The following is a 5,660-nucleotide window of genomic DNA, read 5'->3' on the forward strand; positions in this document are numbered from 1 at the left end:
GGGTACGGACACCCATAACCTTCCCTCGCGGGAGGCACCGGTGAGAGCCACGACAAAGGACCGAATCAAGACCTTCCCATTAGGTAAATGTGGTCGCACTGAATTAAAACCCGATTCAGTGGCACCATGATGTGATCAACATAATATTCAGGTTGAACTTAATCAAATATTAACTTTCAGAAAAAACTTTTTATTACTAACATGGCATCATACCGGAAATCATGCAACTACTCATCACACAGAGCAAGCAACTCTTAAGCATGGATCAAAACAAGCAATATAACTAAGTTCCACTACTAAGATCAGAAACTTCTCTGGTTATAAGTCATTTTTTTCTACAAACAACATTTTTATTAGTTCATCATTTAGTTGAAAACTATTACTAGCAAAAATAGCTACCATAACTTTCCATAACAAAATATCTAGTGCAAAATCTTACTCTACTTAGCCAAACAATTCTATGAACCCAACCAGAAGCTAAAACAAGCATATCAAGCATCATAAAACAACTAGAAATTAACCATATTAATTTATCAAATTTTAAATGCAATTAAAGACTCATAATCAAGTAGAAAATCATAGATATTGAAATAACACCATCCAAATGATGTTGTGGCTTGCCTTAGTGCAGAGGAGGGTCACACTCCTCCTGGTTAGCTTCAAGGCAAGATCCTTCTTCTAAAAATATTTTAAAACCACAAAGATAAATGTCAAAACTCATTCTGGAAATCACCAGAAATTCTAGACAGCAAGGAAAAATCCACCTTTTGGTGTGCTGCTAGAGCTTTCTGTAACAAAGACAATGCAAAAAGAATCAATCCATTTGGACTTGTGGTTTAGAAATTATGGCCGGTCAAAGTTTGGTAAAAAATATGAATAAATTTGAATTAAACAGAAATTCCTGGGGGGGGGGGTGACGTCGAAGGCGTAAAGTGGGAGTGTGCCTCCACTCGTACCGCTTCGAGCGTGAGTGGTGAGGCCGACATTGGGCCCCACCAGTCAGGAGAGAGAGAGAGAGGGATCGAGATCAGAGGAGGGGCGACGCTTCGCCGGAGCTTACGCCAGCGACGAGGGGGTTTGGGGCTAGGCTAGAGGGATAGATTGGAAGCGGGGCTCGCGGCGCACCTGCTTGTATCCGTGGCTTGGCGAGAGGTGGACGGAGCTGGTCGCAGTCGAGCTCGCAAGCTTCGGTGGCAGACGGGGTTCGTCGGAGAGGTGGAAGATGGAGGCTAGAGGCAGCTCCGAGGGCTTGGCAGGGTCCAGGCAGCTCCAGCAGACCACCAAGGCCCTGCCCAAGCAGCTGCTTGAGCTCGAGAGGCCCTGGAGAGCGGCAGTTAGCCTGCAGGGATCGCCGGAGTCCTCGGGTCGAGGTGACGGCCAGAGGCCTGCCCGACCAAATTGCGGTCGTTCTACGTGTTCGTGGTGGTTGTGTGGAGTGGTGCGTGGCCAGGATTCGAGTTGGGGTGGCTTTATATAGCCGGAGGAAGAGGGGGGAACGTGTCACTGCCGAAGCACTCTGGACACACGGCGAACGTCGAGGAGAGGCTCCAACGCGAGGGGACAGGGTGCAGCGTCAACGTCGGCGCTTGCCCACGCTCGCGGACGAGCACATGAGGCAGTTTGAGATGGGGACAAGCACACGCACGCACTATGCCGTTTTGGCCGCGACCTGACCGGTCTTGCTGCAGCGGCTCCGGCATCGGCGAGCGCCAGGGAGGGGTCATGGGTGATGGGTCGAGGGTTGTGGCACGTTGCGGCAGTAGGAGGCAAGCGCTTGCATGCACACACGCGAAACAGAATGCAAAGCGCCAGCCAGAGCGGCGTCGAGACGCATGCCAGGCACCGTGTCCACACGTGGTCACCAGGCTGGCATGGTCAAAACGACACCCAGGAGCGGCCAAACCTTGTCTACACTCTCGACTGTGCAGTGTTTAGTCTAGGGGAGTTGATGGCTCATGCCCAGGTCGACCAGAAGTGACTCCACTTAGCTGACAAGTTTCTGTACAGAAACTTGGTCGCAAAGTTTGGCCACCTTCTAGAAGGCCATTAGGGCTGATCTCCTGGGGTTTAGGGTTTCTTAGGAGGGTGTTTAAGCTCAAGAAAGATCAAGGCTAAAAGCTTAGGGGAAAATGCACTTGCGGGTTTTTACCCCTCGTTACACGACACGCCCGCGCTACAACTAAGTTGATAATAGTAGCGCGGGTTTTTACCCCTCGTTACTGCTAAGCGGTCTCTACCATGCCCCCCTTCCCGGGAACATGCCATAGTAGTAGCGAGGGGTAAAAACCCGCTCTACTACTAAGTACTGGGGTTTTTTAACAGCCATGAAATCCCCATCTCCTCGTCCAGATCACTCCTCTCCCCCGTCCCTCTCCTCCTCTCTCTCCATAGGCTCTCCCATGGCGCTCCTGCCCATGCGCTTCTCCTCCTCCATGGTGCCCAACGAGATCGTCGCCTCGTGCCGCTGGCATCCAGGAGCTCGCCGGTCTTCCCCCTCGCCTCCCGCCACCACACTGGAGCACCTCACCACCAACAACTAGCCCTGGTGCTCCCTCTGTCTTCTTCCTCTCTTCCTTCTTTCTCTTTTTCCTTCTGCCCTCTAGTTTCACTCACCCTCCCATGTCCTTGCTCGTGCAGGTCATCGCCATGGACGACCAGGAGCTTGCTGCCTTGGCTGCGAAGAGGAGCCCCACGCCACCGCCTTGCTCAGCCATGGATCCGGGCCCTCTATAGCAGCCGGCACTGGATCTTGTCTACATCTGCCCTTCCGCAGCTTCGGCGACCCCTAGCGTCGCTGGATCAAAGCATTGCTGCCATTGAGAGCACGCACGGGATCGAGAATTTTTTTTGTTTTTGAAATTAATAGTAGTAGCGCGAGTCGCACCCACGCTACTACTAACACACGTAGTAGTAGCGCGGGTGCACCTGCTCTACTACAAGTTAGCTGTAGCGCCATAGTAGTAGCGTGGGTGCCCGCGCTACTACTAGCTATTTAACCCGCGCTACTACTAGGCTTTTCCCTAGTAGTGTCACCGTCAATGGCACACCCGGCTCACAATCTCCCAACGCCGGTATGATACCCAGTACACCATGTAGTATGGTACCCGTTCAAAATGGCGAGTGTAACTTATGCATGTTTGGGTCTAAGCACAGGTTAAACATGTTTGTACTGCACAAACTACTTTGTCGTTGGCACATTGCAATCTCCTTTTTATGTTGCTAAAACCTATAGCTTGCTTTCATGTAGCATTCCCTGGATGATCTTAGTACAATCTTTCTTGCAAGGCACACTGGTACTGAGCTTTCTTGAAAAGCTTTTGTGTTCTAATTGTGTAGTTGTATTGTTTGAGATTACTCCGTGACCCTGTTTTGTTCTAATTGTGTAGTTTGGTACCCAAGCTATTGGGTTCAACTCTGTTCCTAGTGTAGTTAGTGCAAAATTAACTCACTTTCATCCCATTTCAAATTCATTTCCGGTGAAGTAAATTGTAATTCAAGTAAAAAAACAAATGATTTCCATGAAATAATTTTAAAAAGTCGCATTTTATCCCTAATTAAAGCTACTTCATATACAAATTCAATTTGCTCGCAGCAGGAAGATACTTCTCTTTGTAAACCCTCTGTAGTTGACACCATGATGGAGAGAGATGTTCCACTACAGGGTGCCCGGGACACCATGTCAATATAAACATCATACATATTATCTCATTTGACTTCTGCCAAGAGTAGGACACAATAAGCACACTCCAAGCGCTACATGTAATGGTGACTTGAATTAATTAACTCCCAAAGCATACTGCTAACAAATTACATGCCAAGAGCAGTTAGCACAATAAATACATTCACAATTTGTAATAATTTGCTGTAACTTGGTGCGTGATTTTTTACCACTCTAAACATTTGTTGCAGTATTTATTTTCTCTCTTCACTTCTGCTACCCCATCCATGATGTAAGGCTGAACCCTTTGTAAGTTTAGTTTGTCTGTTGGCATTCCAAAGAAAGTACCATAAACTATATAAGCCTATCAGTTATTGTCAAGGCAAAAATTCAATTAACAAACAAACACAAGCATTTCTATTTCGCTGATCTAGAACTTGACAAGAACACATGCAGATTTGTAAGATAATAGACACATTAAGAGGGTATAAAGCTTCAATGAAAATATTGTTTTAGGAGTGTAGTATTTCTAGCATTTAACCTCCATTAAAAGTTTGGAAAAGGGAAATAATTCAGCGACATGTTGAAAGGGTATAAAGCTTCAATGCAAAAAAGCTATGTACTATTTCTAGCATTTAACCTCCAATCCAATTTCAGAAGAGATCAACAATCAACTTTTGACCTACCGTAGTTGAAAAGTTGTGTCTAAATGCTTGGTCGTAAGCTACTTCTTGAACAATCAACAATCATCACTCATCATAGAAAAAACCATACTAAACTATTTGCAAAATATTTCTCCTCGCTTCGTATTTAAATTAGATGACCTATTATTTCTAAATAACATATAAAATAATTTGGAGGAAAAAACACAGACCATATGGACCAAAACTACAAAAGAAATATTATACGCAAAGAGACATTCCACTGAACATGTCAAATCAAGATGCTAGCTCAATCCTTCTTATTTAATCAAATTGAAAGGTGCCCACGGTTTGACGAGGTCTGAAACAAAACCCTTCAGCAACATGTTAGTTCAAGATGAAAACTAAAAAAGAGGAGGGGCCGACGGGACATCCCTGAATATTTCTTCCTTCCGCTGCAGCATTGCAGGCGTTCACCCAGCACCATGCCGTGCAACAAACCATGATAAGAATTATGTATGGTGTAATCATGTGCTAGCTTGACTAACTGATGAACAAATAAGAACCGAAAGAGAAAATAATTGAACAAACCAAAAGCTCATAGCTGGTTTTCCTGGTTAAGCGGCGGCACCTTCTAAGAGTTGGGAGCCAATACTCAGATGGAGATGACAATAGAGCATGTTCTCCATATATCACCCTAAAAAGGTAACATCAAATATAATCATTAGGGAACAAATTAGTACACCGCAGCCCAGGTTAGCCTGGCACAAGCATCATAATGACACCCATGACTAATAACCACCACAAGCGTCCTAGGCATGCAAGTAAGCATGGAAGCACACACTTTTTCTTGCAATTACAAAAGTGCACACATCGTATCAATTCGAAGCAGGTATTTAGCTCAGAGGTTACGGAAGTACGGATCACAAACAGGGTGGCGAAAGGTGCAGCTTGGGTTGATGCAGCTGCCATACAACAAGTACCAGCAGTTCCTAGTGTTTCGAGTTCCTGGGGTTTCGAGTTGAACTGGACGCCCTCGCAGTGGCCGTACTCGCACTGGGATCACTGCAACCAAAACAAAATACGAACTCCTATCAGTAAATCAACCAATCGAGACGGCATCCAAGATCCAACTGCCATTCACCGGCCAGAAGACACGGAAACCCAACGAATCAATGGATTTGCGCTAGGTTTTCGCGTGGCACGGCACCTTGGTGCAGCTGACGCAGGAGACGAGGAAGAAGACGTGGTCCGTACGTGTTGCTTCTCCTCCAGCGCGGGTCCTCGCCCTCCTCCGGCACCGCCGAGAGGCACCTTGCCGCGACTTGCAAGGCGAATGCGTCGGCGGTTCCACTGCAACT

The sequence above is a fragment of the Triticum dicoccoides genome, chromosome 6B (assembly GCF_002162155.2).
Source record: "Triticum dicoccoides isolate Atlit2015 ecotype Zavitan chromosome 6B, WEW_v2.0, whole genome shotgun sequence".
Classification (NCBI taxonomy): Eukaryota; Viridiplantae; Streptophyta; class Magnoliopsida; order Poales; family Poaceae; genus Triticum; species Triticum dicoccoides.